The following is a 13689-nucleotide window of genomic DNA, read 5'->3' as shown; positions in this document are numbered from 1 at the left end:
CTGGCTTCCCTGTTTCCCCAAATTTTGTCTGTGTGTGCATGCTGGGACAACAGCAACACCAGCTTGGAAGTCCGGGCCATTGGTGGGAGGTAGGACACCAGTGTTATTTCATTTGTAAATAAGAAGGCACCAGAACTTGGGGCCAAACTTGTCTCGTTTTGTCGTCTGGGCTGGTAACTCCTTGTTGCTTATGATTTTTCCCACAAGGTCAGCCCACAGTTGTTCACAAATCAGAAAACAGAGGTGCTGATGTGGAACCAATTGCACAGGTCACATTTTCTGTTGGTCTGGTAATACGGCTGTGTTAGTTCCTTAGTAAAGTAGGTCCCCAGACTCTGGCCATCCTAGGTCATGTGTTTTTTCCTTGCTGAGGTATGGGAATACCCCTCAGGAGATATTGGGATGATTGTCATTGATGATGACAATTTTGATACTGCGTTTGCCTGGTTTATTTGGAATATACATCAAGAATGCAGCTGTTCATCTACAGTCAAATTTGAAAAATTAGAAAAATATGTTCTATATTTTCCTAATGGGTGCAAATTTATCTGTTGCCCTCCTCTCCTGACGTGTCGTAATGTCGTAAAAACCATAGGCATGTGAATAAGGAAGAACCAAACAAACCACCCTCAGACATGGTCCGACCCTGTACACTGGTGATCCGAACTGCTGACTCCACATTTCTCTGGTCGACAGGTGGTTGTCCCTCTGGTACCCACTGAAAATCATTAGCCCCAACAAAGCTCACACCTCTTGTGGCTCTGTTAGGGACAATGTAAATGTCTGCAGTGTGTACCTTCGAGCTTGAGCCTGAATTTGTAAGTGTGATTTCATCAAATTATTTCATCGTCCATGAACAATTTGAAGGCGTTAGCAGGAGTGTCTGCACAACTGGTACTTCAACATGTTCACCTCGTCCACCATGCCCCCTTCTACCATGAGCAGGAGTAGCAGTAGTAGTGTTAGCAGGAGTAGCAGTAGCAGTATCAGCAGCTGTAGCACTAGGAGGTGAAGCAGGAGCATCAGGTGTAGTAGTAGGAGGGTAAGAAGAGGTACTTGGTGTTGCATCCTCCTCCTGTGTAACATGCCGCCTTTTTGAGGGCTGTATACCAAGGCTACCAGGAGCACCAGTAGCACTAGTAGGTGGAGGGTGAGGTGGTGGTGGAGGTTGTGAAGGTGGGGAGGGAATGAGCGAGGGTGCGCATGTAGGGTCGTCTGGGTCATCGGTTCATTGGCGATAAGGCGCTGTGTAGTCCTTACGTGTGTGTGTGGTGTCAGCACGTACTCTCCTACCCCGTCCCTTTGTGCCACAGTGGGTGGCAACACGTTTATTGTGGCGTCCTTGTAGCTCTTTTTTTTCTTTGTAAAATGAGTTACAAAGTTTGCAGGGTCATCAAAGTCATCAGTGCTGGTCATTATCACTTGGCATCTGTTCATAGTCTCGTCTGCATCGTCATTATCAGGGTCTATCACGTCATGTTCATAGCATTATCCTCATCTTCACTCACATCTTTTTCATGGAGTTCACTCACATTAGTTTTCCCAGTATGTGAAAGGTTCATTATTTCTGTCAGCTAGTTCATCACCTGTAAAATAATTACCATAAGGAAGTACTTTTGGCAGATCCTTTTCGTGCAAAAAATATCACAAAAGTCTCTGAAAAAATATTCTGTGCTTGCAAAAGAAACAAAAAACTAAAAAAAAAAAAAAAATAAAACACCATGTTCCATGTGGTCACATGCGACGCTAAACACTACATTTACTAAAAACGTCCACACTATATTGGGGGTGAACAACATCCCTCTATTAAATATCACAAAAAAAGAAAAGAGAAAGAAACTGCTCTATGTGGTCTCACACACAACCTAAGCACTGTCTTGGGGTGCTGTGTGTTGTTTTCACTGTTAGACACGGGGAATAACATACTTTTCCAGTGCCTTCTGTAAAGTAGCATTAAAGAATAAAAGAAACTGATTTCAATTGAAGGCCTATTGTTTTAGATTTACTTAGCATTTAGATTTTAAAAAACTGAAAAACAGTATTCTGTTTCCCTTCTTTTGTATTGCCCATTAGCATTCAAGAATCTGAAGGCGTACATACCGCTTTAAAAATGGAATCTATTTCTCAAGCAAAGCTCATTTCAACGACTTTGATACCAAATGCAGACTGCGGAATAAACCTTACTCTCTGTTTTAGGGAAACGAATCCCAAAATCAAACTGCCCATGTGTCAGTCACTCGCGGAGATGACGTTCGCTGGGCAGAGATTATATCTCGAGAGACAGAGAGTGTGGGTTCGGGAAAGCGCAGATTATTAACTCATTTATTCAAAGGAAGACGGAGAGAATTACCCAAATTCCTGAGAAAAGGAGGTCATCAACAGAACCCTCGTCGTAAACTCAAATCTTGATAGCTTCAGGGCCTAGTTTATGGGAGAGATGATATATAGATAGATCTCTCAGAGCCGTCAGTAGCCATAAAGGACATCTGATGGCGTTGGCATCTTCCCTAATGACACTGAATTGCAGGAGGGTACCTGGAAGGGTGTCATGAATCGAGTGACTGTGGCATAATTCATGTATGTAGCGATCGTCATTAAATGGGCTGCGTACAGATGCGCATGTAGAGCCAGGGGACTTTGTATATTATTTTGCCTTTAACAATTGAGTTTACTGAACACCAATGTTTATATCTTTCTATAATTCAAGATATCAACTAAAATTCTTGGTCAACGAAAAATGTCTTCACCTCCAGTTAAGAATTCGCATAGAAGTTCTATTTCTACTTAAGACGGATTAATTAAGAAAATCACGCACATCCTACTCATTTCTAAATTGTATGTCAAGGGTAAAATATAATGTGCTTTAAAGAGAATTACGTTGATAAGTTCCAGAAATATTTAACAGGATATGAGACCTATTCCCTTTCAGAACTTCCCCGTTGACCGATAATGGAAGGAACGTGTCATGACAAGACTTTCGAGGAAAAGACTGGTGCTCACTATAACAGTAATTGCCGTTCACCCTTTTCTATGATGCATCCCACTTTTCAATACACATGTCAAAAGATTGTCAAGGATAGTCATTAACCGGACAGCCACCTGCCGCCTATCCCACTCCATTTCCTACTCTCTCTCTCTCTCTCTCTCTCTCTCTCTCTCTCTCTCTCTCTCTCTCTCTCTCTCTCTTCAGTTTTTCTGGTGTTATTTCGTTTTCCCGTTCCCTTTGACATTATGTGTCCTGGGACTGAATTTTTTGTTCCTTTGCTTGTTAAGAATACTTGAAACTAATTCCTTGTGCTTAGTCATTTGAGCTTTTAAGTCTTGACAAAGCGTTTGAAGAACCTGAGAAGTGGCTGAGAAGAGCATGTGAGGAGTTCTGGTTTATAATTAGTCGGTGAAAGTCTCTCAGCATTATACGAGAGACCTAATTAGACTTTAGATTTTATGAAGAACTGACTTGTATGACATCTCTACTCCCTTTTGCTTCTTTGTTAATGCTTTTTACTCGTGTTTGGACTTTCTGAACTTCTGCGGAAGATATTTTAGGAAAAATCATTTGCCTTAACATCTCTTTATAATCAGCAAATATTAAACTCTCTCTCTCTCTCTCTCTCTCTCTCTCTTCTCTCTCTCTCTCTCTCTCTCTCTCTCTCTCTCTCTCTCATCTCATAATATGTTTTAGTATTCATTTTCAAGTAATCTTTATATTGCCATTAAAATGATAAGCTTTTCTATGATGACATAGTCAAATACATCTTTTATGTTTCTAAGTGACCAAAGTCCTTGCACTAGTCTTCTTGTATTTTAATACATTTTGATCTATTTATTAATTCATTGATTTATTGTATTTATTTTATTTATTTATTTATTTAATAATCATTCATTTTTTTTGATAAGTGGGATCTCTTCTTTCTGTATTTCCCTTTACTTCATCTTGTTTCTTCCTAATGAACTCCATATTCTTTCGAAGCTTGAATTTCAAGTCAAGGGCCCCTGTGGGAGTGTTCCATAAAGTATGTATAGGTTTCATCTACTGAATAATGATAATAATAATAATAATAATAATAATAATAATAATAATAATAATAATAATAATAATAATCATATATGAGAAAACCGACAGAACCTCTGATTAGATCCCTGAACTTAATTACCTTCGATAACCTCTTCCGGTCTCTCCCCTCAAATACAAAGTAGGATATTCTCCACTGAGAGGACGTCACCATTTCACCCCACCCCTGCCATGAAAGAGCTATTTCTCTTGACAAGAGCAAAGCAAATTTCTCTTTCGATAAAGGAACATAAAATCCATTAAATGGAATCAATTGTGTGGAACCAACATTAGACACTCAGCAACTAGACAAAAATATTGCTGTTGCATATAGATGAAAAATGTGAGCGGATAACTTGCCGAAAGTTTTACCGCCATGAACGTACAAGTGGGCCTTGTTCAGTTTGAGAGGTGAGGTTATCATGATTACGGTCGGGCAAACAGTAACTTGACGAACTCTTACTTATGTACAGTAAGCAACAGAAAGCAGGCCTGAAATTGTTCAGGGTTAAGTCCTGGGCCTTGTTAATAGCAAAGGAGAATCAGATTATTTATTCGATTTTGTTAAGAAAAAGAAGATAATTTGGAATTTTCTCAGTTGAATTATCAAAATTGTGTATATCCCCCTGTCTCATGATGTGCGAAGAGATAATATCAAATGCCAAAGAGAAAAAACCGACGTCTCCCTCTGTAATCAGTAAATCGTTCTCTTTCCAGGGTGATGACTGGAATGCAGTCACTTGGATCCAATATACTCTCTCTCTCTCTCTCTCTCTCTCTCTCTCTCTCTCTCTCTCTCTCTCTCTCGTCCTGCACCTGAGCTCGGTTTTCAGATTATTTCTAATTTTTTCCTGCTCAGATGAGGAAGATGGAAATTTCGATGTACTATTTTTCTTAATTACACGTTGGAGTGGCAGATCAATTCTATATGAAACTTGAATTACAAAAACTTATTCATTGGTCCTACGAGGCATCAACGTGTCAGATTAAAACCAATTAGAACAGAAGATTTGTGGATTATCCAGAATGAGTTTTGGTCTCTGAACAGAGAAATCCATTTGTGTTGTCCTTTTCTCTCTCTCTCTCTCTTGACGTTTTATACAATCATTCCGGTGTTGCTTTAAACGTAAAGGAGAGCTAAAGAATTAAACATGTAAGTGATAATAATGATGGTAATGCTTAATTAAAATTTACATGTATTGCAAACCGGCAAAAAATTGTTTCAAACTCCCCAAAGCCCGACTAACATAGTCAAACACACACACACACACACACACACACACACACACACCACCACCACCACCACCACCACCACACACACACTGAAATCTTGAATCTTGAGTATAATTCAACGCTCCCCACACCAAGAAGAAAGTTGAAATTAGAATAGAAGACTTGGCAGAGTTTGAAAGGAGTTTTATTTTGGAGAAAGAGGCAGGAAAACGGTTTCTCCTTCATTCACCTTATTTATTCATAACTGCTCCACGCAAGGTTATTTTGTATATAGTCCTTGTTCTCTTCTTGCAATCTATGACTTAATTTTTCAAGAGATATAAGCCTTATCCATACGAGCAGACTTCGTCTGGGAGGCTAAATCCGTTGGCAGACAAAATCTGTAAAGGTGCGTCCACACGGTCGAACAATGTCCAACGGACAAACAGCGTTACCCTATCATTGGCGAAGCAGGATGAAGTCATAAGCGTTGAAACGAAGGTCATGGAAGTAGATCTGGCAACAAACAGTGGTACCAGATGAGGTTGTATACCACTGGTTTTACTCTGCTCACAAGACAAAGGCCACAGACAATTGTTATTTGGTAACAATGTTTGTCCGTCGGACATTGTTCGACCGTGTGGACGCACCTTAACAAACAAGTCTGTTGTGCACACGGACGTGTCTGGCCAGTCAAAGTCCGGGTGGAAGTGAGCACAGTAGGGCAATAGCAGCATGGCTCAGAGCCGGAAGAACAGAAAGCGACGACGAGCTAACAAGACACAGAGTGCCTTGTTAGCCCGTTGGATCCTCTTGTCGAGAGTCCGTGGACACAGCATAAGTTACTCTTATATTTGATTCAACAACATATCAACATTCAGTCATTATTTTCTGAATATGAACAGTAGCAATGATATCTAATGGTATCTTTGCTATGTGAAAATATTAAGCAGAAAGTGTCGTCGAGTTCATGAATCAAACTGTATTTTCGATGACTGTGTTAATTAGGTAGAACCGAAAACCATTCAAAAACCAACACTGCAACCTTCAAAATTGCTTAGTCATTTTCTTAAAGTTTATTTTATCATTACCATTGTTATCAATATCATTATATTATTATTAGTTGTCGTAAAGATAGAGCGGAATACTTTAGACTCAAGGGCACCATCAGAGAGAGCATTGCAGTGAGGAAAACGAATAAGAGAAGGAATATGATAACAGAAAAATTAGCAGGAAGGAAAATGGACGTAAACAAAAATAAAATAAAATAATGCTTGAAGATCAAGGGCAATATACATCATGATATCATTTAACAAATGACCATACATACTGTCAACAAAATTTTCTGCGGGGATTTTGCCAACATTAAATAGTCGTTTTAATATATCAGCAGAAATTGCAAACGTAATCTCCGACTACGCGTCGAGTCGGTCTGACGCGATGGTTCTGGATTGAAAAGTGCTCTTATTCTTTCGTTTGTAACACGTTCTTAATTTCAGAAAAGTGTACTGTATGTTGTACTTTTAATTATCACGCGTTTTGCACCTGAGAAACTAAGTTGCAGAGGTGTTATTGAGAATCTGGAATTTTGGAACCCTCTGGAAATGACGTAGATAAACTACTGCAGAGTCCCTTTGTGAACATTCTTCTTGCAACTAAGCACGTCAAAAGCGCGGCAGGTGTATTGCAGGTGTATTGTCGCAGGTGGTCCGAACAGAAAACCGGTTGATTGTGGCTTAAGTGTCCTGGAACAAGGTATGACACCATTTTAATGAAGTAAAAATCTTTGCAGATATTCTCTCTCTCTCTCTCTCTCTCTCTGTCTGTCTGTCTCTGTCTCTCTCTCTCTCTCTCTCTCTCTCTCTCTCTCTCTCTCTCTCTCTGGGTATAGACTAATGCTGTCATTTACCATTTCTATAGCGATAGGGATATGGAAGCATTTCTTTCTGAAACATTAGGCTTTTTGTAGAAGAAATCGACTGCTTTGGGGCACGACTGAAACTGTCTATATAATATATATATATATATTATATATATGATATATATATATATATATATATATATATATATATATATATATATATACTGTGACCAATCTTAACATGAATTTACTAGAAAATCACTTCTCCCGGAGATTAATACAATATAAACGGTTCGTTAGGTATGGACAACAGAAACTCAGCTATTTTCGACCATACAAATAAATACCACAGAATAAACTGGAATTTATCACGTATAATTTATAGCAGCAACTGTCGATACAAAAGTCACATGATAGAATCGGCCTTGAATAAACAGAGACAGGTAATGAACATCCAAAGGGCGCCTGGGACTCAGATGTCGTAGATAAATCTTCATTCACCACACTTATAAGAGGATTAAAGAGGAATTATCAACGGGAGTGACCTAAATTGACTTAACTGTGGATGGATCTCTTGGTTATAAATACTGCCTTTTCTGTAACTCTTCTCATTACTGAACCTACCTGAAGAGAGAGACAGCTTGGTCTCTGAGATATAGTACTTTCTTTCTATATTTTGGTGTTTTTATGGGAAGGGTTTACTTATTATATATATATATATATATATATATATATATATATATATATATATATATATATATATATATATATATATATATATATATAATACACACACACACACACACATATGTGTGTGTGTGCGCGCACGCGTGCGTACAGAGAGGGGAGAGCGATAAAGAAATAGTATTCTGAATAGTTTAAGAACGACAACGATACATTCCCCAGTCTTTTATGAGTCTTTTTTTAGAGCTGGTCCCTAGTGTACAATCTTCCAGGAAAACCATAAAAGTTATAAAAGCAGTTTTAAATGTTTTAGACAGAGGAGACGATATTGCAGCCCAGTGAGTCTGATCGAAACTTTTCCACATATTGTTTCTGAGATTCCCTCAGCTTCCGGGACCAGCATCATCGATCAGGTAAGGTGACAGATCACGGAGAAATAAACAAAATATTTTCCTGCTGACTCAACCTTTTTCAGGAATACCAGGCTTTTCTTCTGGCTACACGTCCTCTCCTTTGTGTATTTCAGCAAGAGCCATTATTTATAGCTTCGTAAATCAAAAGGTGAAGGAATTGTAGATACCATTCGTGGTGCGTCCAAGAAAAATAATACCGTTCTGTGAAATGCACTAGAATTTTCTGTTGCTTTAGATACTAGATTTTGTAATAAAGCACTTTTCTATTAACGTAAAATGCACTAAAACTTACACATAATTGTTGTTGCGAGCAATCTTATCAAGAGAGCTGTGAAACTTGAGTTATTCTCATTAGGGCTGACAAAATCAGTAACATCAGAAGAATTAAAAAAAACGGGAAAAAGCAAAGCATTGTTTCTGAAATTTAAATATAAAATAAGTGAGTAATAGATTCTATTGAGACATAATATCATGGCACTATGTCCACTTCATGGAAAATTGTATGCTGGGAGAGACATGCCGCAATCAAAATCATTGACTGTTTTTTAACATATTCATTATAAAATGTTATCCTTCTCAGCTGCAGGGGAGTAACTGAAGGGATTTCAGAATATCAGTTAGTGGCTGAATGAGCTGTATTATGGAATGAAGTCCCTGTGCAATTGGTGTCGTGATACTTGATGGAGTTAGGGTTCATAGACAACAATTGGCAATGTACAATTGATGGATTTTCATTATGGCTGATGTGAGAAAAAAATTGTATAGAAGCCATTCCTAGTCAATGTTAATAGGGATTTTTAACAACCCTTTTATGTCTTCGGCTATTCTAATCGCTTCCGATGACGATTAAGATGCATAAGATGTAAGATGAGTTATTTTCCATTGATATTATCATTATTGTTGTATTAATAATATTATTATTAGTGTAGCAATAATCTTAATAATAATGCCAAATTGTTTAACTTACGCATCTCATTCGTCCCTGGAAGCAATAAAAATAACCAACGAGAGGGGAGGGTTATGTAAAAATGTCGGCAAAACCCAAAATCTCTAAAGCCTCAAAAGCATTTGTTTAAAACGAGTCTTTACCGACTGGCCTAATGGACACTGAGTGATGAATGGCACCCGGTTGATAAAAGCAGGACGAGGCTCTGCTCTGCTGATAAAACTCTCTGCATTCATCAGTGTAGGATGAGTGAGTGACTGGGCATTCAAATTTCATCAAATAGACGCCAAGTCTGTTACCATGATACATCTATATCATTATTCGGGAATCGGATTTCATGAAGCTGATCCAGTACAACTACTGAAAGAGAGGGAGATAGAATTTGCTCTTGAGACATTATGAAGGAATACGTTTTAACGGAGAACAGATCACAACGTCTCTCTGTCTGTCTATCTGTCTGTCTGTCTGTCTGTCTCTCTCTTTACAGCTCGGAAGTGACTACAGCTGTCGAATCACAACCACAGGCACATCCACTGCTTAAATTTTGCAAGACATATCGTACCGTTAAGAAAACAGGCAGAACCTTTCGTTTCTTCGTCCAGCCTATTCGAGCGAACGCATGTCAGAGGTTCCTGAAAAACTGCCTTTTTCACCTCTCTCTTCAAAACATTCATGAGGTCAGTTAATGATTACGATATGGTTCAGTCTGATGAAGCTTGTTTATCTTACAAAATGACTGACTTGATCCTTTGAGAAATCTATCTATATGACTCAGAAATAAATTTTGAGAAAATGCAAAAAGAATCCAGAGGAGTATCAGATATAAAAGATTGAAAAATGGAATTATATTACCCTTATTAATAGAAAGAAATACAAGTACAAACGAAATTTAGAAATTAATTTCTATTTAATATGAAGAGAACATAGGACCTCTCAAGGACGCTACAAATCATGTTACAAAGGAAATGAAAGACTCTGGAACTCAGCTACCTAACCTGGATTTAAGAAGTTACCTGGGCATGTTAAACGTCTTACACAGGCGATTTCTTCCAAACTTCCAAAATCAACTATACTCTGTTTTTTTTCATCTGTCCATCCGCCTGTGGTGTTTTTGTATGGTAACACTGCGTCCCGGGCTTTAGATAGTTACGCTATGTGTAAGTTTTAGGTAAATAAAAGGATATCTGGGTTCACATTTGCAACTGAAAAGCACTTTAATAATTTACTGTATGCGAAGTACACCGTTAATATTCGAAATAGGATGTTATTATAATCGTTGAATGTAAGCTGAATGTAACTATTAAAAGCCCGGGACGCAGTGTTACCATACAAAAACACCACAGGCGGATGGATAGATGGAAAAAAAAACAGAGTATAGTGACGCAGGCGATAGCATATAAATTAGCTTGGCGCTCGGAATGAATATGAAATATGAAATGATCGGCAACGTTCTTGTATCTCAAGTGAGATGTCATGGGTTCGGTCCTGATGTCAGGTGGGCCTATATTTCCCACAGCAAGTAATATAGTAGATGCCACAGACGTCCTGAGTGAATACACAACCAACTGGGGTGCTTGTCAACTCTTGTAACTCAAGTTTACCTGAAGAGGAGGGAATTCAAGACTGACTGAAGTTCCCGAGTGGACACGAGGGGAATAGTCGAGCTGTTTATTTTATTCTATTTTTTTTTATCTATTTTTGAGGGGGAAAGGAGAGAAGAGCAAGTTTAGGAAATGTGTCCTGTGTGATGTGGTGATGATCTTATAAAGTATAACATTTCACTTTAATAATTTCCTTTCATCAGTTTGGGATATATGGCCTTCCTGATAATTAGGCATTGCCCTCATAGTGTTGCTGAGTACAAATATATTCAAATCATTACTATCGTTCTCCATAGTTTTATGACCAATGTTCTGCGTAATATTGAAAGCATAGAAGAAGACAATTAAATAAATATAACTTCTAGGACTATGATAAATAAATAAGGAAGGAGATATAGACTAGCTTTTGCGCACCTCCTGGAACAGAATTCCTTTTTCCGGTTTTCCATTTTGTAGTAGGAATATCTCTCTCTCTCGTATTTGCATAAATCCAGTAAATTAAAGATCTTGTTGAGACGCTGAAAGGAACTTTAGGAATCAGGTGCTTCGACCCGTTTGTCTTCTGAACTATCCCTTTTAATCATACTGCGAAGATCCTTGTTGTTGTTGTTGTTGTTTTTTTTTTTTTTTTTTTTTTGCATATAAGAGAATTTTGACGTGTTACGATATCCTTGTAGTCAAAGTCGAAGACCGTGACAATTCACACAAATGACTTAGAGGTTTTCAAGAGGTAATAAAATAATCTAAGAGATTACATTCAGCAGTTAACTCTTTTACTTATCCATTACTCCTTCTCTCTCTCTCTCTCTCTCTCTCTCTCTCTCTCTCTCTCTCTCTCTCTCTTTATGAGATTGTCGAAAAGCTAAGGCAGAAGGAAAGGCTTTGCACCAACTCGAACTTCAAGCGCAGAGGATGCGAATTATGGTCATCAGATGCGGCAAGAAATTTAAAATGAGAAAAACTTATTAAGGATTTAAACTATTATCGTAAAATAAGGGAATAAACAATTTGAAATTGCCTAGACAATTCATGGAGAAATAACCCTTTTCAATAATTTTACTTCTATAGCTTAAGAGAGATTTATAATTATAGTCACATTGAACACCCCCCCCCCTTTTTTTTTTATTATTTCATCAAAAACATCAGAGGTGTTTGATATATCAATGGGGACCTACTTTTAGAAATGGTACGAACACAAGTCCGCACCAACATCCGTCTGAGCAAACGTGAACGTGAAATTTTTAATAATGAAAAATGTACCCACTGACACTCTGGGAACAAACCGATCAACGTTTGCGCGACGATAGATTGATGTAATCCTATCACCCGGGGGGTGTCTATCAGACAGTCTCATCCAAGAACGTTTGATCCGTTTCCATTTGAGGCAAAGGAGCCCCTACTTGAATGTTTGAGGTAGTTTTATTAATAGGTGTTATTGGATTAATACTCTCTCTCTCTCTCTCTCTCTCTCTCTCTCTCTCTCTCTCTCTCTCTCTCTCTTGTGATAAGTGTACCTACCATGAGATTCAAGGCCTCTGTAACACGGTTTTTTCGCAATAACTTTTTATCTATGCATTTCATAAATATAACGCTTATTCAGAATACATATTATATCAACATATAAATTTTGAGTGTATTCTGCACTACGTAGGTTGAATAAATTTGGTACTTATAATGTAAAAGTGACCTTTTTTGAAGACGGGCCAACTTACTCAGAGAAAAGGTTTCGAACGCACTCGTTACGTAACTTATGACATCATTTCTTCCCTCTTTCTCGATGGATGATTGGCTATACGTAACGAAGGCTAAACCTCTGGCAACAATGACATACAAATTTAAATACAAGCAAAGCAGTACACCTTTATGAACTCTGGAACCTCCCCACTGATAATTGTCATAATGAACAAACCAAAAAAATATGTTAATAAATACAAAAACACTTCGATTATTATTCTAACTCCCAAAATAAGTTTCCAAAGAAATTACAGTCTACTTTATAGTCACAATCATAGTAGACAAGCTTGATTTGATAACTGCTATATCTAATGTCAAGCAATTTTTATTTATTGGCTATCTACCTATTTACTGAAAAAAATAGCCGGTACCGTATATTGGCTTTAAACCTTCACCAATAATTATCGTCAGAATGGTGACTTCATGAGGCTCCACCCACTTTCGCCTCGTTATAATTCAGGATAACACTGAAGGCTACCATGGGCATTGTTGGATTAGAAAATTTAACTTCTGGCTATAAAACCTAATTTCTCGAGTAGTTGTAAGAAGTGCTAAATGATCCTCAAGGATCCCAGCAGTTGGTCTAAACGTTTAATTCATGTATATTACTGCTATACTGTTGCGGCACTACTGTGTATCGTTCCGCCATTCATAAAGTCTTTGGGTTCAGAGCCGATGGTATTTCTGTCTGGTGGATGGGCGGGGCAACATTTAGTCAAAGGGTGTTTGTTTACCTTGCTTACGTAATGAATGTTTTTCGACTCTTGGCTCGTAATCATTGGCCATGGCGTCGGCTAGATCATTTTTACTCTATAAAAATTAAAACTATCGGGTTTAGGTTATTGATAATGCTGACAAAATTTGTGTGTGGTTGTAAAATATACATATGTCAACTTTCAGCTACATCCGATGCTTTGACAAGGAGCAAAGTCCAAAAAACCGTGTTACAGAGACCCTGAATCTCATAGTATATGAGACATTTTCCTGAGATTGTGAGAGTTGTTCCTCAACTTCTTCTATTCAAGATTTCTTCAACAATCAATCAGTGGAACTCTTTCCTTGACTCAGTGTTCTCGTATTGCATGGCGTCCATGAGAATTCTTCGGGTCTCATTTACGTTTTAATTAAACCATATAATTATATTCCGGACTCTTTAAAGGGCAAATGAAATCGATCCAATTAAAAGT

This window comes from Macrobrachium nipponense, chromosome 36, assembly GCF_015104395.2.
Source record: "Macrobrachium nipponense isolate FS-2020 chromosome 36, ASM1510439v2, whole genome shotgun sequence".
Classification (NCBI taxonomy): domain Eukaryota; kingdom Metazoa; phylum Arthropoda; class Malacostraca; order Decapoda; family Palaemonidae; genus Macrobrachium; species Macrobrachium nipponense.
This window is presented reverse-complemented; position numbering follows the sequence as displayed.